A 23627-nucleotide genomic window follows, 5' to 3' on the forward strand; every position below is an offset into this window, starting at 1 on the left:
AATAAAATAAAATAAAATAAAATAAAATAAAATAAAATAAAATAAAATAAGTCAGTGAATTTTGACTGCACTGGGCATAAATACTAGATGACAGGAAAATGATCTTATTTAATCTCTGGAAAAATAAATGGCACACAGGTTTCTGCTGGTGTGCTACTGTAACATTTGGCACAATCTCATTGGAAGGATTGTGTCATGCTGACGGATTAATGAACTCTCTAAGAGAAATGAAGAGGTAAATATGTAATAAGCAAGCAACCTGCACTGACAGAGTTACTGCAAGTAAAGGCTGCATGTCTCGCCTATATTCGTCAGTACTGAGCAGACTCAAAATATTAGAAATTAATGTAAGTGGAACAAAGCCAGAATATAACTTTAAAGGCAGATAGGATCGTTTTATAAAAACTAGTCTTCATCTAACCAATTAAACAGGCTTCATGTATATATATATATCTATATCTATATATATGAAGCCAGTTTAACATATTTAAGTTAATATAGGATATAATATATAAGGAGAGAAGTCTAAAGCTCTTCAGTCTAGATTAGAAAACTTGAGCAAACTCAAGACTTTCTATTAAGAATTAAAAAATGAAAGAAAAATTCTGAAGTATTTCAGAAAGAATGAAGAAGAAAGATTTCAATTCCTTTCTCTTCCAAACCATTCAAAGACAACAAACCCCCAAACCATAAATCTCACAGTCAGTTAAAAAAATGTGAGAAGCCATGGATTGGTTCTTTCTTCAGTCAAACCTGTGTGTTCATCCCTAAAGGAGTATTTTCTGTTTTTCTCAGAAAATAAAATAAAAACAAAAGCTTTAAAAATACAAAAATTACTGTTCTCCTAAAATAATAATAATAATAATAACAAAAAAAAAAAATCCCTATTCTCCTTGTGAAATGCTGGCATTTCCACAACTTCCACATCATGCAGTGCAGCTGTGGTTTGTCTCTATTCTCTTTTCAGGAGAACTACCAAGTTTCAAAACATTGTATATTCCTACAGTAGATGCTGAAGGCACTCGCAGCTGAACCCAGGCAGTTTCAATAGAGAGGACTGGGGGCGGTTATTCCCCTGACACTGCTTGTCCTCCTCCCTGTGGCTGCCCACCCTGCAGCAGGGTGGGTTGGCCTGAGTATAATGCAGCTCTGAACATAAAAGTGCTGTTCTGGGTTTGTTCTACTATGCCAAGCTGTGAGCTGCTGTGATGAAGGAGAAATTTGACAAAGAGAAATTTGACAAAATTTCCTTCTCCACTGAGAAGGAAATCTCTCCAGGGGATGGGAAGGGCTATCAACACCAGCAGTTAACCATTTCGGCCATCCAGTTTTCAACCCTGCTTTGATGGTGAGCTGACAACATGAGGCACACAGCACCAGCACAGCTTACTGCAATGGCACAAACAAGGAGGCAAAAAGAAATAGTACAGGAATCTTTTGACCATGGTCAATTATTTAATCCAACAAGATAAATGCAGGAAAGCAGCAACTAGAGATGGCCACCACTAAATACCTGTCCCCATCACCCCATCAGCATCTCCATACATTCTCAGGGGGATTCAGATCCAGCAGTTCAGACCTTCCCCTATATCTCAAACCCACAATTTTTGATCTCCTCCAGCAACAGAAGTACATGACACTGGAGAGTGCCTCTGTCACCTTTGCATTTGGGTGTAGTAAATGCAAAAGAAATGGGACAAGTTCTTCAGAGACCAAATTCCAGCAAGAGTAAAGGACAACGAAGCAGTTGTGTTACCTCATGTAAAGCATCCTGTCACCTCTGCAGAGGTGCAGACAGGAATCTTAAAAAGAGTGTATTAAGGCAAAATAACAACGCACCACCACAGCCACAAAAGGCCTGAAATAACAGCCTCATGTGTTATTGTGACTAGATGTTGGTTATATTTTGTATTATGTAGTCAGAAGATTTCTACTGTCTCTTCCTCTTTACAGTTGATACTCTGGAAGATCATTAATATCACCAAGCTAGTCTCAGCTTAGCGAGATAGCAGCAGCGGAAGCAGCTTCTGCTTCACTGACAGAAAATTCTGGTAATTGAGAAATTAAAAATTCAGGCAAGAATGTCTCAGCAGTTCTTGGACACACAGAAATTACTCATCCTTCCACAACTGTATTATGTATGATGATAGATTGTAATATTTAAATAAATATACAGAATAGTCAATGTGTATAAATGTAAGACGTAACATAATATGGTGAAGTTGTTTGCTCTTTTACTAAAAAAGCCTTATATTTGGTGTGTGTAGAGCAAGTGACAACACAACAGTAGGTAAAGCAAGGTAAATAAAGAGAAAACACCACAATGAATATAAGATGCTGAAGTTCCATTGATAATAAATATTTTAATAATGCAACAGATTATTTGCTATTTCTACACCATTCTTCCACAGCAATGGCAGATCAGCCTTTCAAAGTGGGGCAGGTGTACAAGAAAGAAGCTGGATGATTGTTTGTATCATTTCATTTTGTGTGGGCTTTAAGTTTGAAGACTTGAGTAATAACCTTAAATGAGAAGAATGCAGGAAACCCAGTGCAGCCCATTAAAGAAAAAAAAAAAAAAAAAAAAAAAAAAAGTTTAAATCATGTTATATTTGGCAACGGAAAGTCCAGGTTCCTTTGGCCATGGTCTGTGGTTTTACCTCATGCATAGCATGCAACGTAAGAGGACCCTGATGTTAAATGTGCACATATACAGACACTGCAGTGAGATTAACAATGTCTGGGTAGGTACAATATTTTTAGCAAGCTATTTCCCTATTTAAATGCATTTAATCACATGCTGCTTGTTCAAAAGTAGTCATGTCTTGGGACATACCATTCACTTCAACAGATATTTTTCTGTATCCCTTACTACTTAAAGTCTACTGCTCTCTTTCCTTTTTTTGAAGGCACCAGCTGCTCAGAGCATTTAGCTGCTGTTATGGCTTTGAGCCTCACCAGGTCTGGACATCACAACTGCCCAGCCAGTGTGAGTATGCTCAACTTCAGCATCACATAGTGTCAATCAGCTACAAGACATCTTAATTTTGAAGTAGAGTGTTTTTTGTTGTTGTTGTTCATTTGTTTTTAATTTAAATATTTGAAAAAAACAAATCATGTGGCCAGCTCTGGTAGTGTTTGCTTTTCCTAAGGGAATTAACAGAAGTAAAGTACGATTTGGGTAATGCCTCCTGAAAAATACACATCAACTTTTTCAATACACAAACAAGCACGAAACTCAGAGCTTTCTCTGAAGTCTCAGTAAGGTGCACAGCTCTGTAGCCTCAGCTAAGCCTAGGGGTGACTTGTCCTCCTTTGTGCCATACGGCCTTTGAATTTTTCCTTCTTTGCTGCTGTGGCAGGAGTAGAGCAAGCAGCTGAGTACACATGTGTGGAGCTTCCTCCAATGCAGGGGCACCCAGACCACACACAGCAGGCATCTGCTCTGGCAGCCAAGTCCATATTCAGGGGGCAGGACAAAGCCAGGGAGAGAGAAATGCAGGAGTGTTGTGGTTGGATTGGGTGGTTGCTTGCTTTCTTCACTGGTTTGGGGGCAGGGTTATGGACTTTTTTCATTATGTTGAATCTTCTTTGTTATTTTTTTCTACTTGTTTGCAAATACAACATAGGTTTTGTTTGTAAGTTTTTGGAGGAAACTGGCTTTCAGTAACCTAGGTATACTTTTCTCCAAGTTATGCCATGTTTAGCGTCCTCCAGAAGGATGGACTAATGCTACAATGTGTTGGAGTTTTCACGGGCTAGACTATGGGCAGGTGTTTTAGGAGTCTAGGCATTAGAAGAAGGAAAGACAGGCAGCTTTCACTCTGTCTCTCAATGTTGTTTGATACACCAATTAGTTTTAAGTCAAAAATGTTTGACAACCATCAGATTAATTTCACCTGCTTTTTCTTCTACAACTGCCTGTCTGTCTTTCCCAAATAACCCCTTCCCAAGCAGTACAGGATTCCATGTTTCTGTATCTCTATGAACTAATAAAAGTGAATCCAAAGGCCCCAAGATGCATCAGAAAAGCTGAAGAGTGCAACTGGCATTTCTTTGGTTTCATAATTAAAGTCTGGTGATTAAATCAGTAGATCTAATTTTGGCTGAGTATCTTCAGAAAGCAAGGGACAGAATCACCAGCAAAGCCCCAGAATATTCTCAGCTCTTGCCTTCAGCACAAGAGTTTCCTTGTTGCCCAAACACAAGTGACAGTAAACTTCTTTGTGGTGCATGAAACAAAGACAACAGGAAAAAAAAAAAAAAAAAAAGCCATCTCTGTGGCAGCATTATCTCCTGGTAGCATAACTGTATTTTCAGCAGTATTTTTGAAGACCAAGCAGAGCAATGATTGCCTCTTATCACAGTGATGCTACCTGCAGCTACTAAAACACTGAGATAACGCAGTCAAACAAATCCATCCTCATCACTTTGTTCCTACTCTAACAGATACGTCATGGGACAAATGATGCATCAAGGGACAGCACTGCCACATACCTAAGGTTTTATCAGAAGTCTCACAGTATTTGGTGAAGTTTTCTTATGTACTTAACTTAGACACGTAACTCTTGGCAATCACATGAAGCAATTATGTGAGAAATTGCTTTCCCGAACCTCGTATCTATGGAGAAAAGTTGCAAAAAGTAACTCCTAGGCCTTCCAATATAGGACGATATTTCAGGGAAGTCCTGGAAGAAATTAGAAGAGAGAGTTGATCATCTTTGTGGAGTTTTATAACTGCTTTTCTTACAATAAAGATCTCCAGTGCCACATCACCAATTGACCCAAATTTTGCGGGAGGCATTTAAAAAGAGATGCTCCAAACATGCACACACAAAACGGTCCAAACTTCTCAGAGACTTGATCCTGAAACTACTGGTGCAGCTACTCCTCCTGCTAGAAATCAGCAACGTGCTAAAAACATAGCCTCAGATCCTGCTCACAGCAAGAGGCTAAGCCATTTGAAAAGAGCTGATTATCCCTGCACAATGAAGTGGAAGAGAGCTCATAGTTTGCTACCGCACATCAGTGTGCCACATCCCTATATTAAGGCCCCTTAATATAAGATGTGAAGAGCATTGCAGTGCCCACTCTCTAACCTTGTATGTTATTACTGCCATCTGTTTCAGGGATTAGGGGTTGTTGTGTTGTGTTTTTTTGTTGTTGTTATTTTTGCCCGTTTTCAATTTCAGTCAATGTACCAACCTTCAAAGACCAGTCAATTAAAATGGTATTTTAAATAAGATTTCACAAGAAAATAATACAGACATTATTCCCCCCAAATCAAGCCACATTATATGAACTGCAGTTTCCTTCTACTACTGATACTATAATTTTGACCAAAAAGGCCTTCCAGTTTTTCTGGCCTGAGTTCTGCATCTGTGTAACTAAATTATTTAAGACCTTAGTTAAGACCCAGATACAGTTTCTAACTCATTACTCTGTTATTCAGATGCATAGAGTTTCTATTTTTATACCTGTTAACTTATTCATTGATGTATGTGTTTACAGATTTAACTGATGCTCACTGAGCAGTAGTTCCTGGTTCTCTTCCTCTGCCCTTTAGAGCAGGAGGACATACTACTTTTTCCCCTTGCTCCTCTTGCCCAGCTCACTCTTTATTCCACAACTCATCCAATAGTTGGCCAGTATTGTTTAAAATTCACTTAGATATTCTTCTGAAATTGTTCAGATCTAGATCATTTGAATCTGCTGCTTTTTACAGTGGCTCTGTTTTTTCCAAATGGCACTTTTAAATTCCTTTCTATGAGCAGATAGATTTGCAAGTACTGCCAATCCCTTCCTTGCCTGGACCTTGCCTTCTTGTGGCATTTAAGCCACTCATTACTGGTGTATGACTACCAGAACTACCAAGCAATACAAAATATGGGAACAAACGCACATGCAAACACAAGTTCTCTTTCTTGTTCAGAAAATGTTAACTAGAGAAAAACATTGAATAGCTTAAGGACTTTTCTCATTTACAAATGGTCATTTTTACTGTAGAATACTTCAAGAAGTATTACACCCCCAGTCCTACTGTGTGCATTTCAGAAGAGACTATAGAGAAAATATTTACTTTTGATGACTGCTTTACGTATCTGAAAATGCAAACAGCTTATTATATAACTATGCATTTTCCTTAAAATCAAAAGAGTATTGCTTTTTTTTTTTTTTTTTTTTTTTTTTGTTATGGTGTGTGTGTGCTTGCTTTTAAAGAAAGTAATCCACCACCAGCCACACACATACGAAGAACCTTGCGATTCTGGACAGCATGCCCTGCCACAGACCAGCAAACATACCAAAACGGAAATTTTCAATGATCCCAATCCAAGTACACCGTTCCTACTGGAACAATACTGCAATCCACAGATTAGCCATGAATTACATTAAAAATGCAGTATCCTGCATTTTACAACCTAAACTAAAACAGATGTAATTAAAGCCTCTGAAAGTAATTTTGGCTAGTATATCATTTATATCTACAGCTATAGCAGATCCTTTCTCAGGCATTTTTGCCAAATTTGAGTAATTCTCTTGGTTTGCGTTTAATTACTGTATATGCTTTCCTGTTACATATAAGAATATCCATTACACCCTTGAACAGCCAATGCTATGAGAAAGCATGTTTTATTTTAAAGCCTAGTGGTGTTTCAAATCATTGGAGTGATACTGGCAGAGCTCTGCAGCTTGCAGATGCTTCTGATACATGCTGTATAGCATAGTCTGTACACACACCCACACCCATGACCCATGTCTGACCTTGGCTGCAGCAATCTACAGCACATCCAGAGCAACCTTACAGATGTAAGGGAAGCTACACAGCGTCATGTTCAAGCCAATGTTATGCTTAAATATAACTGCAATTCTTCCACTGGTATGGCACCTAAATTAAAGCCAAATTCAATAAACATTTTCTTCTCAAAAAAGACTGACTTGTTTGGTTTTAGATTCCTTGCACCCCCCCATCCCTTCTGTGCAAACGTTCAAAAAGCAACCTTGCCAAGAACATACAGCATAACCCCGAACCAGCATCCCTGGAGAATCACAGCCTCCTAATTTATGGGGTGAATTTCAGAGACCTATATCAGTTCCTCTTTGGTTCAAGAATCCATGTCAGACACTGAGGTTGGGAGATCACTCCGTCTAGTGTGAGTGTTAAGTTTCAGTCCACTTGCAATATTAAAACTAGAGGAATTTTAAGTTAAATAAATAAATAAATAAAGTAAGTAAGCTGCTACAATCCAGTCCATAATTTGCTTGGCTTTACAGCAGAGCTACCTCCCCAGGCAGCCAGATGCAAATTGTTAGTGGAACTGCAGTTTTAGGTAATTGCATTTGTTGATATCTTCCTGCAAAAACAGCCTTGTTCTCTTGCTTGGCTTTGTAGACCAAAGTGCACAATGAAGTAAAATCTAAATATACAGACCACATACTGTAGGTATATGTGTGCGTTCACACGTGTATGGAAAACACCAGCTGAGTGAGTAAGTTCCCCTCAAAATACACCAACTATGTCTAGACCAACTGCTTCAGTCAGTCCAAGTTTCAAGAAAAAGGGAACAGCTGCAGGCAAGAGAAGACAATCACAGCTGCTTTAAAACTTAAAGTAAATTATGTGGGAGGATTTGCAGATAAAAATGAAGTGTATTTTAAATAGTAATTCCTGAGTACTGAAAGTTTGTGCTATTTTAAACAAGAATAAAATACACTTTTTGCATAACTATGGATCAGAGTCTCTTCTCAGTTCTATAAGCAAAATTTTGAAACCACTGCTGAAAAATCAGCACAACTGTCTGCTATATGTCAGTGGATTTAAAAAAGTAGAACTTGGCCAAAAACTCTTTTCTAAGAGGAGAATGTGTCTTTGCATGTCAACTGGTAAAAATGATACAACCAAGAAAAGGGATTTATAATTTCCATGTACATTCTATCACCACTCACATGGGAAATTTTATCTCCATGCGAATAAGATTCAAGAGAACTCCATGTGACAATATAAGTTACTTTATTATTGCCTTAATGCAGAGAACATTAAAAGAAGCTAATCCAGCCTAGTTTTTGTCCTATGAATGAATAGAATGCACTTTTGTACTTAGAGTATGTATTACAGATTTCCTATGAAAAATCTCAAAAAAAAAAAAAAAAAAAGACACAAAATTTTATGCCAGTTTTTGGTGGGGTGGTTCAGTAAGAAAAATGACAAACTGTGGAGAACAAATTTAAAAAAAAAAAAAAAAAAAATAAAAAAAAAAAAAAAAAAAGAAAACTGACTAGAATGTGAAAGCTATTCAAAATTAGTCCAAAATTATCAGTTTTCCCTAAGAAACAAGTCACACAACTGCTCTACCCACGCAAAGGTTTAGCATCCACACTTGCAGCTTGGCTGCAGGGATCCAGACATATCCATGTCTAGTTCCCTACTTAGAGCGTAAAAACAGCACTGTAGGAATGGCCCATGCCCACAACTCCAGGAGCTGGTTTTAGATACAGAACCCTGGGTCTGGCTGTTTTTCTTACAGTGGCGAAATGTTACAGCATGTGCCCGTATTGAAACACTGTATTTGCCAACATAAATCAATCAAGCTATGGAGCACTTGCCTCCAAACAAAGTGTGTACTACCTGTTGGTACTCCTTTCCAAAGCTTTGGTCAAATTCCTAATTGCCAAAGAACCAAAAATATCATTTTTTGGATACTTACACACTCTTCCCTCAGAAAGCGCAGCATGTGAATCAAAAACCCTCCACTCTGACTGCCATTCAGGTATTTCAAGTAGATCTTGGAGTAGAAAGTATTGAGCTTTTCCTTATGATGAAGGCTTTATTTTAAATCCATTCAAGTTTCTTCAGAATATAGAAAGCCTCCAACTTACATTTCACTTTGCCAGGAACTCTGGTGTTCAAAATGGGAGGCAAGAATGGACAACAGGATAGATACCAAAGTGGCAAAGTGTCATCTCTAAACAACAAAAATTAAACTCAAAAGAAGTTTTAAAACTGTGTGTGTACTAGGGAAGATCTGAGAAGTCAGCATTCTCGCCCTCTGATGTATATTCCTGTTATTATTGTGTTTGTTCCCCAGAAGAAACACCTACTGTCACCGAATTCCTTTTTTCCCACCAGCTTATCAGTGCATGCCCTTGACCACAGTACAAAAGCAGCATTTACCAGTGCTCTGCAGGTGAAAGACTATTCTTCTGTATAAATTATACATCACAGAATCTCAGCAGTTTATTCCCACTGAAAACCTGTTCAAGCAGTCCCACATCTGTAGGCTAAGTGGTTTGCTCGAGGTGGGGGGGGGGGGGGGGAGAGGAGGCAACAAGCACTGATATTTCAAGATACCTAATATCTTTATGATTAGGATCAGAGCAAGGCCATGGATATGAAAGAGACAGCTTGAAATGGGCCTAATCTCTGGCGCAGCTGAACCTACAGAGCTGCAGCACTGCCACCAACATTGCTTCCCCTGACTATGCATGGGGAAATTTCTTGCTGTGATATTTCTGTCCTTGGAACGGACAGTGGACAGCCCCTCTCCCCAGCCAGCACAAGGTGGCATGGCTGGATGCCAGAGGAGCCAAACAGGCGTCATCTCCATCAGACATCAGCAACGCAAACCTCCCAGCAAGGCAATATTCCCACTGTCCTGCTTTGGTAATGGCAAAAATCACTTCCTGATTTCCAGGCTATTGATTTCTGCAGGTCTGCTCTCTCACTAGTTCACCTCTGCCTGAAGACACCCCAACAGCAGAGCACTGCTCTGCCTTTCCCAGCTGATGGACATAGGCAGGCTGTCACTTTTTAGCGGAGACACTGAATATTTTCCAATTAATTCCTCATGCTAGACAAATACAACACATATCAGCACTAGGGCACACCACTGAGGTTCAGCTTTTCCTATTTTTAGCTTTTTCTGAGTCTGCTAAAGGCAGTGATACATAAAGGTGCCTCCTCCAGAGCAGCCTTCAGCTTCCCTGCAGCAATAAGCCACTGTCCACTTTGCTTCCTTACAATATACACAAGAAAGCCTACGTGCTAATCGTGACCAAAGGCCAAAAAATACAAAATTAATCTCAGCTGTAAACATCTTTAAACAAGTTTAGACTCTCAAGTTTAATTTTCAGTTAACAAACTGAGTCACCATATGTACCCACTGTCTGAAAACGATGGTGTGCAACCCGCAATACAGCCCTCCTACACTGATCCCTGCCACAAGGAATAACACTCCCCAGTACACATACACGCACACCACCGACTGTACACAGAGCAGTAATACAACCAGAATTAGTCACTCCTGAGTGTGCAGAGAAGCACTGGGCTTGGGAGAGGGCCGTCTTCCCCGGGACAAGGCACATCTGCTCAATGGGATGTCTTCCAAGTTAAGGGCTGGTGTGTTTTGCCGGTGGAGGCAACAGGAGCCAGGAGGATTACAGTCACTTTCAAGGGGCCTGGGAAGGTGGGGAGGGAGGTCAAGCACCCAGGGCACATTCGCACAATTAGACAGGCACCAAAAAAAAAAAAAATTAAAAAGAAGCAACTGTGATCCCTCCCCTCTGTAGAACAGCAGTGGCGTTTAGTCAGCCATGAATTTACTGTGTGGGAATTGCTGCAGCTCTGTCAGGAAGATTTTTTTTTTTTTTTTTTTTTTTTGGCCTACACTGGGTTTTCTGTCTGGTGTGTCTTTTATTAACTCCTAGGGCGTGTCTATAAGAGGAGGCACATGGGGGCTGGGGAAGTAACAAAGCAAGGGTGCTTAGGACACTGGCATTTCATGAGTTAAACTGACTTTTTCCACAGTACTCATCACCATAGACTATTTTATTAATGAGCAGAAAACTGTGAGGAAAAAAAAAAAATATATATATATATAAGGCTATCAATCCCCATTAAACTTGATCCAACAGGTTAAAGGATGAGCTGTCAGTTTTCAAATACTCCAAGACAAAAAGACTTTTGTTACTAAAATTTCTAACACCAGAACCCATTCTGGACAGCAGAATACTTGACCCTATAGCTAGAGCAAAGATTACAAAGGAAAGACCAGTGCAAAAGTCACTGAATATAAAACCAACATGATAAAATTAGTTCCACGTTCCTATTTGTAATCCATCCCAAATATCCTACAGCTGACAAAATGAACCAAAGTCTACCTGTAACCCTGGAAAAACGTACCTCAGTGTACAATTGAGACATATCAGGCCAAAAATTTCAAAATATCATGTTTCTGGACACTCCAATAATTGAGTCCTCTCCTAAATACCTGTAATGCAAATAAATGCTTTTCTTTCAAAAACTTTACAGAAATTTAACCAAGCAAGCCTTAAATTTTTAAGACATTTGTGTTTGACATGGTTATGTAGTTCACGGCTAACTCCATAACTGGTTTGAAGGATGCCACACCTGACAAGATTCCTACCAAGAGGACAGCAAGTTGGAGCAAAGTCTGGTGGTTGAGATTTAAAGAAAAAAGCCCCTCCTGTTTGAGAGACATAGATGTGCAATATAAAGCAGGTCTCTGAAGTTCTGGTATCAGACTCTGCTTTTTACAACAGATCAATGCCAGTTTGAGGTAGATGTTTCTCTCTGTGGTGCAGCAGATAGGTTTCAATTAATTTCAGAAGTGGGGGTGGTTGTGATGGGACTTCCATACTTATTGAACAAGTCTTAAACTCTGCAGCCATACTTGTTCAATATATGAAATACTGGTAGTGTGGTGACGCAGCTGAGAATAAGTTCATATTAAATGCACTGATCATTCATCTGGATAATATGGAATTTACTATTGCTTGGAGTAAAAAGCAAATAGGTCAATCTGCCCATGCCTTTGTTTTTGTTTTATATATATATTTATAAAATATTTTATATTATATTCTGCCGCTCTTTTTTCTCCAGTACTTTGAGATTTTATTTAAAAAAAAAAAAAAACTTTTTATCCTTTTTTTTTTTTTTTAATTAGTAGTTAACATAGCCATGCAAAGATAATAACATACTGATATCCCTCTTACCCCCCTCAGACTGTTCAAGCTTTTGTAAAGAATTAACTGCCAGGAAACCACAAGTCAGACTCAAAGAGTAGGAATTTAGAATAAAACAAGAATTTGTTCCTCTAGGCCAAATGAGCCCTCTCTTCAGCTTCTGTTATATCACCTGCAAACAATCAAAAAAACCCTGAAACAAACTGCCTCAGCATTCAACAAAAAGCTCTTTTTTCTTTGGGTAACTTACTGTTCTACCTGACAGAGCTGGCAGGAAGTGATCCAGCCTGATCATGTAGTTCAAAACTGCTTTCACCACTGTCAAGAATTTAAAGTCACTGAGCCAGTAGCAGCTATTCAGTATTAACAGAAAGGGTGCTGTCTGTGCAGGGACAATTATTTTCATTAGATTTACATAAGAAATTCTGCATAACTAACATAAGTTTGGAGTTTGCATAACTTAAGCGTAAAATACTATATTTTAAGAGTCATCTTTCAAACAAAACAGTGCACTAAAAATTAAAAATATGTCTTCCTTGCTGTAAATTTTCCTGCTAGGAACAGGGTCCCAAGGAAGCACTATTAACTTTTTCTTCATGCATCATCTCTGGAAAAAAAATCAGAGACCAGCTTTTGAGATAGCAGGAATACAAAGGCAAAACTAACTAAACTACCTAAATAAACAATTAAATAACTAAACTAAACTAACTAACTAACTAACTAGAGAGAGAGCAAACAGAATGACATGGAGAAGTGAAAGAAGAGCAGGTAAAGAAAATGAAAATAAGACTTTAATGAATTGAGATGGCAGTATGTATAATGCAATTCACAAATATGAAACAAGTCTTCTTATCTGATATGGAAAGCTCTGCTTATGCCATGGGCACCATACTTCTACCCAGCATCTGGAAGCGCAGCTGAAGGTGAGGTGGAGCGGCTCTCAGGAGCTCTTGGAAGGGACAGTCCTGCAGGTGATCTACCTAAGTTTATGGTAGGGAATAATGAAAGTTTTGGCAATCCTTTAAAGGAACAGAGAATTATGACATTGTACTGGATGTTCAGAGCTGGGGAATTCACTTAAAACACATGTTAAAGGGCAAGGGAGTGTGGTCTGCCTGCAGTTCTGTTCTCGTCCTCCGTGTTCTGATGCCCTGTATCTTGCAGAGTCAGACACTCGCTTTAGTCAATGGGAATACATGTTGATATAACAATGGAAACAAAGATGATTGATGAATGCATGCTAATTTGTATTTCTCATGGAAAAGGATAAATTAGAAGAAGCCAATTCCAGAAATTAAAAGTTTCTTAAGATGTTTTACAGAAACACTCACACTGGATATGCTCTGCAAAAACCCAAACTTTTAACTTTTAAGACCACCTATGTGCAAGCCAACAAGCAGATACATGGCCTTTTTCCTTGAAATACATCTTACGAGTAAAGTAGCAAAACAAAAAAAAAATGCTGTTTATCAATATCACTACCATTATCAGTCTTTAAATAAATTAATAAATAGACATGTTAACATCATTCATTTAAAGAAAAACACTTGACAAATTATTTCTATCCTTTCCATCCTAAGTATAAATCCATCCCCCTAAGACAATCAGGTTCTGCTCCAAACTAATGTAGCCTTCAGCTTGAGAAGAGCCAGTCAAAAATCTTATCTAAAAAATGTGCTTTCTTGCTAATAGTTTTCCATTCAGAACAGTTTCTGAGAAATTCCACATTTTCAGCTTGAACTGAGGCCTGGCTGGGGCAGGAAGAGTGCCCCAAAGGCTGCAGGTCCCAGAGCAGTGCTTGCCAGCTGTGCTGCTGTGTTTCCGAATTACGAGCCCTGTGGCGCCAGAGCTGTGGCAAAGAGCGAGAAACAGATCTGCTCTTTCAGTGAGGACTGCTGCTTCATTCAGCTCAAACAGTCTATTCACTGATCATGGCCAAAATAACTGCATGTGATAACTACATGTGCATGATAGAAAGAAAATTCAATTTTAAGACCTAACATTGATAGCACTCTGAGTGCCCCTCTCGCTGATTCTGGTAAGATTCAAGAAGCACTTCTGGGGATTTTCACCACCATTTCTCTAACAGCTGCACCACTTGAGCTACTCACAGTCTTAAGGTTTTAAAGTAACAGCTGAAGTGTATTTTTCTACTATTTTCTTCTCATTAAAAATGAAATGTCCAAGCCATATTCACTTAATACCACAGAGAAAAGAGAAACAAAGAAGAAAAGAGAAGAAAGGTCACTGTCAGGCCAAGATCAAGTCTGGAAAATTTCAGCTTGAGACGTGAGCATTTCAGGAAGTTATAAGCAACTGGAATAATAAAAGAATAATTGAAACACTGTAGGAATTTTAACTATAGCTCTTGCTATGCTAACCAAGTATTGTTTAATGTATTTCTGCAACATGCAGAAATGCTTCTTGGCTGAGAACACTTCTTGGTCTGTGCTCTCGAGATCACTCTCAGCCTGTCTGAAGAAACAGAAGAAAAGGATACATGGTGTTGATCAGCACCATATCAGATGGGGATGAGCATAGCTCCCTTGCTTTCAGTGGCACCAGTGAGTCACAGAACACCAGGAAAAGGAGTACAAACAAAATCCCCCAACATGCAGTAGCTCATCTAGTTTATTATAGCTTTGCTTCCTCCCCTTCACAAAATCACCCCATTGTCCAGCCTCTCTGCAAGCCAGCTTGAAATCTGGTTTGTTCTGATGCCTATTGCGAGGGCATACAGAACCAAAGAGAAGTATTTCTCCAATTTAAAAGAGGTTGCTGTTCAAATCATAGGTTCAAGGTTTTGGTTCCCACCCACTCAGCACAATCCCTTCAACTCTTTGCCCCTACTCCTTGAAGGAGGGCCATGAATAAATTGAAGCCTAATCAAAACTTTCTGCATCTCACCCCAGAAGAGATTTTGTAATTGTCACCAGATTAAAATCACCTATTTTTTTTTTCCTTTGTTGCTCCAGAGGAACACAGGATGGAGAGAGGCATCCTGTAATTGCCAAATCCCCACTGAAATAACTGCTAGAATGATTATTTTTCCAAAAAGTGTTCTGTTACAAAAAAAAAAAAAAGAAAAAAAAAAAAAAAAAGCATCCTATGTAAATTCTTCAAGCCAACTCTAGATCCCCTGCAGAATTTAAATATATATATAAATCTATTTTTGAAGTTGACTCCACTTAGCAAGTATTTGCAAAGGGCAGGAGTGCCTAAATACACCAGGTTGCTCCAGAGGCATTGCCACTAGCACCTTCTTTTAAGTTCCTTCCACACACTATGATACTGTGAGCATTTCAGTCTGAAACTAGGTCATAAACTTCCCTATTGGAAGCGTTTATAGCTGTTTGGACTGCATTATTCTGTTCAAGAGGTTATAATAATAAAGGAACCTTGCAAGTGTGCTTTTTCCAAACTCTTGGTATGCCGTTGCCAGTTTGAGAAACTGTCTCATTACTTATCCTTGCTTGGCTCCTCTATCCTCAATTTCTTGCTTGTTTTGAGCTCTTTTTGGACAAATATAAAACTTACTGTTTCACCTAATTAACATCAGGGAGAATACAGAGAAGTTGCTCATTTATTCCAGTTCCAGAATCAGTTTTACAAAAGGCAGTTAGAGTTTCAAGAGGAATTCAGATATTAGAGTCCTGCCAAAGTTTACAGTCTAGTTATATCCTGTTACAGATAAATAAATAAATATATGAAATGAAATGCTTTGTGTTTTTTTCATTTTATACATATCTCTGGCAAGATGCAATCCACTTCCATATATTCACATGCATCCAGATGATCTGTGGATAAACCTTCTTCTCTTAAGTCTAATAAAACTGGCCAACTCACTTTCTCCACTTTCAAACATTCAAAGAAGTTTTCTTAGCCACTCCTTTTTACACAGGCAAGGACTGCAAAGAATTTACTTTTTTTCTTACCTTCCTGACTTTTTCAAAGGCTTAAACCCATGAGCAAACACTTCACCTATGCTTCCAGTCTTGCAAGGCTTGTTATTTGAAGTTCCTGCTCTTTGCTCTACACTAAACAGCTTGTCTTCTTGTACCACAGATGGGATTCACACACAAATTTATGCCCATTTTCTGGGGATTTGAGGAATAAGAGGAATAAGGTGTCCAGGAGTTTTCTCTAAGTAGAAGAGGTGGCTTAGCAGTCTTTTATGTGCTGAGCCATCATGTTTCCATAAGCCATCAGTGTTCAAAGACAGTGGAGTTATCTTCAACTGAAAAAACATTAAATAGTATGCTGCACCCAACTTGCTTTGCATCTCATAACAATTCAACCCTGGATACTAAGGTGACCCTTTATAAGAGTTGAATCATTTTCTGCCCCAAACATAGGCAGAAAAGGAAAAATGAGGGCAGACGGGATGAAAATACCTGTACAATGTTAAGTTGGCTCTGTAATCTGGATCAAATAGCAAGTCCAAGTTCTCCACTGTTTGGAAGAAAACCAAAAATGGAGAGCAAAAATAAACCCAACTTTTACCCAGCTGCATTAATTATATCTCCAAAACATTCTCTGCCAACAAAGAGAACTAGTATAAGCAAATTACTCTCCTTAAACTAACTCTAAAGTTTTAGCTAAGAGTTGTTATTTTGGTTCTATATGTTTTAGTAAAATTTTAAAAGCCCATACTTTTGAAACTCTAGTACCCTATATTCTATACTTAACACATTCACAGTATTGCATTTTACTTTTTCCAAAGAGGCTCAACTTCAGCACACCACAGCTTTTTCAAGTTTGACAAGTATACTGTATAAGTCAATATTATATATATTGCACAGTATATTTTTGTGACACACCATCTAACCAAGTCAGGTAAGTTTATGCAATATCCACAGTTCCTTCCATAGCCTTGATGCAATAGTTGCAATATACATAGCCAAGGCCTCAACACAATGATTTTGCAGCAAAGGCACTATTGCGTAGTTCCTTTTTTCTTTTCAACCCATCTAAATCTCTGTGAACTTGAAAGCAGTATTTTAAACAAATAAATAAAAATAAAGAGAAAAGAACGTTCAGTTCTGATTAACGGTCCTGTGTTTTAATGTGTTGATGGGAGGCTCAACCCACAGAATGCATGTGCACAGTTATATTTGAATTTTGGTAGTTTCTTCCACACAATCTTGAATTCTGTCGGGAAAAAAAATGGTCAGGATGAGTGCCTCACAGAACAGGAGACTTGAGCACCTTCTTGGCTTTCTGGAACCCGAAGAGGAGCAGAACATAATGGCCACACAACCTCCAAATTATTTATCTCCATGTCAAAAAAGTATTATTTAAAAACATGGAAAGTGTGCTAAAAAGAAAAGCAAGACAGGTCTGAGCAGCTGCTTCAGACCTACATATTTTGAAAGCACTAGCAATCAGAAGCACAGAAGCTGTTCAGTTTCATTTTACTTCAGGAAGATCTTATTTAGCCCAGCTATTTAAGAAGATACTTTATTTAAAGCTTAGCAGCCATCCTCCTTTCCCACCATCCCACTAGAGCAAAAAGGGTATTGTTCAACTTCTGAATAACCTAGCACATCAGCATAGTCCCCCAGGTAAGTGACATTAGCAAGTAGGAGGTACAAAGCAAACAACACAGTGCTCTCTCACTCCATGGCATTCAACTGGGGAATTCTGAAAGGCATGAAGTTGCAGAGCCCAAAAATTCATCCAGGTTCAAAACATAGTCCCAAATATTCACAAAAGGGGAAAAGTACACCCAAGGCTACTCAACACTGAGACCACCAATGACTCAGATGTCCATCATCTGCAGATCTTTAGACAACTAGATGGGAAACAACCATATGCTGGGCTTGCTCCGCTCTCCTCCCCAGGCATTAGCTACCAGTAATTCAATGGAACAGCAGTCTGCAATGTCTTCCTAAAGCTCTAGACATTATCTGGACCCTTGATCTAACTGGTACTGATATTTTAAAGTGTTTGCTGTGTTCATGGTTTTATAACCCCCAAATTGCAAAACAAAGTACACTCCAAGGTCATCCATTTGCATATTTTGTGCTCTTATCTTCAGACATGTGTCTATATTATGTACACATCTGGCTCCCACCTGAATACAGTGCAGTCTTTGCCATGTTTGTCTTCACAATACACTTATAAAGGAAGAAAAAAGAGGATAAGTGGAGCACAGAGATAAAGCCCAAGCATGTACCAATACACCGCTAACATAAAAGCCCAAGTCTTTTACTTTAGCTGAAAAGTACATTGCCAGTAAACCAGCTCTGAGCACCAGCTTCCCAGCAGCTCTGCCTTACCAGCACCAGACCCGCATTTGCACAGAAAGCTCAATGTACCCATGGGCTTATGTGTTGTTAGAGACTACATTTTTGTGCAGCATGCTACTACTTTCTTTATCAGAAGAAACACATGGGTCCTTCTTTAGGTCACATAGGTGTTTAAGTGCTTGCCTCACACTGCTGTGGGGACTAAGGAATTCATCCATGGTTTCCCAGGAAGCTGGAGGCAGAGCAAGAATTGAATCAAAACCAACCTTCACATGCCTTTGGGTAGTCTTTAAAGAGCTTGGGTTAACTGCCAAGGCTGTCAACAACTTAACTGTATCCTGGATTGACACAATCTCAAAGAACAGGTTACAAAACCACTCAAGAAATTCTGAAATTGCCCTTATATTCAGGCTTACAATTTTAACTGCTAAAGTGAAGTGAAATTCAAAAGTAAATGAAGGAAATACTTTAATACAGTGGCAAGGGTAAAAACTATAACAGCAGCCAACATATTTGTTCCCACAATTCTAATCAATTACAGAGGATAATTATGTACTACCAATAATCTTACAGTTTATCAACATCAGATAACTCTTGTACATGACAAGACTGAGAAAAAGATTTTGCAGCTCTGTGCTAAAAAACAGCATTGGCACGTGTTATCTTTTTACTGTATTTGCATAACATTCTTGGGAGTTTTAATGGAAATGTATCTTTTATAGAAGCAGATTTATTTAGAAAAACTAATTTTTTGAAGTCTCTATATTTTTTGCTGGAACACAGGCAGAAGCAGCTGAAATCCACATCAGATTATTCATGACTGCTACAGATCTATGTGCAAAAGTTGAGTGACCAAACCTGGATCACAAGAGGCAGAAGAACATAATTTGCTGGAGAGCCAGCATCGCCCCAGTGTGATAGGTTGGAACTCACTACATACACAGAAAAAAGTGTTTTGTTTTCCCCTTCACGCAGATATTTTTAGCAAATTATGAGCAGGCTAACTGGTAAAAAGTTTAGTAAGGGATCAACTTCACAAATATTTTTTAGCAGAGCCAAGTGTGGTTTAAGAAAAGTAAAGCCTTCTGGAATAGATATTCCAATCTGGTATAACTTAAAGTAGATGGAACTAACTCCTGGAAGAACAGGTGGGTTGATGGAAGAATTAGAAGTGACAGATCATACCTTAAAATAATATTTTGATCATTAAAACCCAATTTAACATGTAACGTCATCTGTTGTCAGAGTTACAAAACCTAGGAGAAAAACCAAAAACCTGTTCACAATGATTTACAGAGAGACGTGTTTAAACATTCATGTAGACAAGTGATTATTTACATTTTATATTCAGTGAATTCTGATGTTGTAATGTTGAAGACTGCTACTATTGAAACTTAACCAAAACAATGTGAGGGAAGTTAATGAACAACCATACCAAATGACATATATCTGATTTCTTACCTGAAGTGTGTTCATCAATCATCACTGCCGTGCCAGGAAAATGCTTCAGCAACCACATAACAAGAAAGATCTGGCAAATTCCTAAATGTTTAAAAAGAAATATAAGTATGTTACATGATACAGAAGTCACCAATTCCAGTGTAATCTGAAATAGTGTACAGTAATACTTCAGAGTTCAGTCTCATGCTGCATTTATAAGAATTTGTTTTTTTTTGTCCAAATGATTCTTCTTCTAATCTAACTTTTTATTTAGAATAAACAAAATTGTGGTGCGCTCCTCTGAGGCAGAACTAAAACCACATAAAATGCAATTACGAACAAGACTAATTATAGCTGGAAAATCAACATGATTTGTAAAGATGGCTATATCAAAATAGAAGCATTTATCTCTAGTTGGTTCAATGATTTGGCAACTGCACTGTATCCACATACTAACTTGTTGATATTAATTCACACTGTCTAACAGAGAGGTTTTTCAGGTCTCACAGGAAAAGAAATAGAGTTTTCAAACTATGATTATATTTTAAAGAAATGGTGACATGCTAAATGTGAAACATATGTCTTTTCTTAAAAAATTTCCCTTCATTTTTAATTTGAGTTAGAAAGCTTTATTTTTCCACAACATCTAGGTATACAGAATACTTTAAAATTCTGGACACAGCATTCTTCAGAGTTGCAGTGTGAACTCATAGCCACAATAAAAGTATGATAAGACACATAACTAATCTAAGTTGCAGTTTCTCTGCAAAGTCTTCTCTTTCTAAATCAACTACATTGGAAAAACAAACAAACAAACAAACAAAAAAATGTAATGCTAATGTTGCATGCATCTGCTTGAGTAACAGAGCATAAATATGCAATAAGCTATCTTGCAAATTAACCTTTCAAATTTCCAGGTTGCTACCATGTCACCATAAAGTTCATTAGCAACACATGCTTTCTAGGACACAAGAAAAGTATTTTTTCATAATGGTATGGGTATGGTTCTCATTTTATGAACACAAATTTTCATTCTAAATGACACCTACATCCCACAAACATTTTCTCTATATACAATTACCTTAATCTAAAGTGCAAAGTGCAATCTCTCAGTAGGCTCTACCCAATTTTTAGCAATCTGTAACACATGAAAGAACATTCTCTGTTCTGCCACTTCGAAACAGTTACATCCCATGTGTATCTTAGTTGCCTACTCCAGTAAATAAGGCTAGCAAAGCATCACCTGAGATATGGTTCCAATAGTATTTTGCTATATTTAACTTATTATTAAGTAAATTTTAAAGAATTTTATGCAGATAGATACCTGTCTCACTTTCTACAGAATTTTAATGGTTTATCAGATACTAGCATCTGATACATGAATGCTTCCATATAAACTAGAAGTTCCTCTGACTTATGACAAGTAAAAGTAGATTTGCAATCATTTTCCTAATTCACATACTTTTACATCATTAATTTTACATAGCTATCTTAAGGGTCTACCAAACCTCACCACCTACTGCAGGCTAAGAGTGCAGTTCTGTGTTAAAAGCAGCATGGTCACAAAAATGCTATGGTCAATAAAACAGCAAGTTCAAGTGCTATTATTATTTCATAATTGACTCCTCATATATGTTCTGCTTTAAAAAAATACAAATACATGTATCTATATATATATCGGATCAAATTAGCCTTTAAAATATAGTCAAGTAGAAGTCCCTCCAGTCATCCTATAGTAGCAGCAAAAGCCCATCTTAGCTAATGCTTTCCTTCCTTTACTTCTCTGCAATCTGCTCTGCCTCCAGTGAGGGTGACCAAACATAATGGAGAGCAAGGACAGGACATTGAGTGGTTACCCAGGTGTAGCTTACAGAGAACAATGTGGTCTGTTGAGGCCTTCATGACTGATGAGAATTGAAATAAAAGGACCAAGCTCACCTTTCCAAACACAGACTGAATTAACAGGATTTTTTTAGCTACAGAAAAAAAAGAACAGATTTTAATTGCTAGTGTAAGTTAGTTTTATCCAAAATGCAACTTATAAGCTTGGTGTGTAGTCATGCTAATAAGTGGTTTTTACAAGAAAAAAAAAAAAAAAAAATTGCAATTCCCTGTCCACATTTAAATCCTTCTAGCAGGAACTAGCCAATGAAACAATAAAAGACCTGTATACATCACAAAGTAGAACTGACAGTTTTACCTGAAGAGGTTATGGTCTAAAATTTTCACCTTGCAACATACTAAGTTTTTGGAAATCTGGTCAGACTAAAATGAAACCAACACACTCAGGAATAGCACATAGACTGTTCCCAGAAAACGTGCTTCTAAGACTAATGTCTCTTCCAACATAGTCTCTGTAATTTCCACAAAGCAACCTCTTTCGCTAAGGACACTGAAAAATGTAGGAAAAAATATGGGACTGTACTAAAGCACAGGATGCCTTCCTGAATGTACAGCCAGAAAAATCATACTATGCAATGTTCCTTTTTTTATGGAACATGCCTATTTCATCTGAATACACTTAGTTTCTACCTTTAGAAGATCATTGCCACTTGTGACTAATTAAAGCCACATTGGTTATTAAACAAAAGATCATCAGAAACATTTAACTCAGAGTGCTGGAGCAAGGGTATAACAAAAAAAAAAAAAAAAAAAAAAAAAAGTCATATGGATTGCTGTGCAGATTGTGGCTCCTCAGCCATCTCTATGGACCGTTGGTGGTCTCTGCAGTTTCAGAATGTGGTCCACAACACAGTCATGAGGAGGACAAATGAAAACCATATTCCTGTGCATGCAAGCAAGAAAACAGGAGAGAAATAAAAGGACCGGGTGAACATTCAAAGTTTAACATGATTCTCATTTGGTCACAAATGAAAACCATTGCTGAAGCACAGTACAATATTGTCCATAGACTTTTCCCTTCTTTGAAAAAAGGTATTAGGCTTTGATGAAACAAAGACTGAGGAATGCTTTTACATGCTATATTTCTTTACTAAAAATATACTAGACACAAACGGGTCTCAAAGGAGCAAAGTATTTGAAATAAAAATAAGGAACAGAAAAGCACACAACATAATCAAAAATGCTTCCTAGTTCTTGATGCTGTGTGCTCAAGCAACACCTCTGTTACTTAACACGGAGATTACTGTTCATGTAGCAACCTTCATTCCTTGGTTTCAGCACCAGGAGCTCCTGGCAGGCAATCTGGACACACCCCATGGCATTTTCTAGCCAGGGGTCCAGAAACTCACCAACCAGGAGTCACTTCTGCAGCCCAGATGGAGCAAGTGACAAAGCTGACCTTGAGTTTTAACTACTAGAATTAGATGACTTCTGTCTGATTTCTTAAGCCAAGCAATGCAGTCACATTAGTCAATTTTAATTATTTGTTTTCCTTCCCAAGGAAGTGGATGCAAGTATTGCTCTGACTACTTGGATAAGAGTGCTGCCTGACACTGGCAGGCCTAAAATTCTGGGAAAGACAAGAATGCTATAATCAAACCCCTTCCATCCTCTCTTCATAAAGTTGGAGACATTTGAGACAGGAGAGCCTACGAGGATCAGACTGTTGCCCTAAGTAGTGGCTCATCTCTTCATACTTCTCAAGAAGCATGGGTGCATATCCCAGCCACCAACAACCAAAAGAAAATACTAATGAGTGAGGCAGCCCCTCTACTCTTCCCCCATGGCTGGAGAGAGGCACAACTTTGAGAAGAGACCACGAGGTCTATGTACACAGCTGAAGAGTCACCATAGAAGTCCTACATTTCTGCCAGGAATTGTTCATAATGGCTGCAGAAAATAATACACACTCTTCTGAAGGCATGAGACATAATCTGGGTGTTGCTGGCTGTCAGGCTGAGTCCAACCATAGTTAGGTAACTATGACACCCCTTCTTCCTTTGCACTGAGTAAAGCTATGGCATAAGATTGCCTGAAAAAATGAAACATATCAGG

General features: G+C 38.2%; 1 long non-coding RNA gene across 2 annotated transcripts in view; it reads right to left on the reverse strand.

The window, feature by feature from the left end:
- LOC118161329 overlaps positions 1–23627 on the reverse strand; it is a 133456-nt gene that overhangs the window by 38240 nt on the left and 71589 nt on the right. Inside the window, exons 3-4 of one of the 2 annotated variants that reach the window (XR_004747951.1) lie at positions 19692–19772; positions 18259–19486 (exon numbers count right to left, since the gene is read on the reverse strand). This is a non-coding gene — a long non-coding RNA (uncharacterized LOC118161329). Of the gene's footprint in view, positions 1–18258; positions 19487–19691; positions 19773–23627 lie in introns of those variants that run through there. The other variant, XR_004747950.1, reaches the window with a different exon arrangement.

Source organism: Oxyura jamaicensis, chromosome 2 (genome assembly GCF_011077185.1).
Source record: "Oxyura jamaicensis isolate SHBP4307 breed ruddy duck chromosome 2, BPBGC_Ojam_1.0, whole genome shotgun sequence".
Lineage (NCBI taxonomy): Eukaryota > Metazoa > Chordata > Aves > Anseriformes > Anatidae > Oxyura > Oxyura jamaicensis.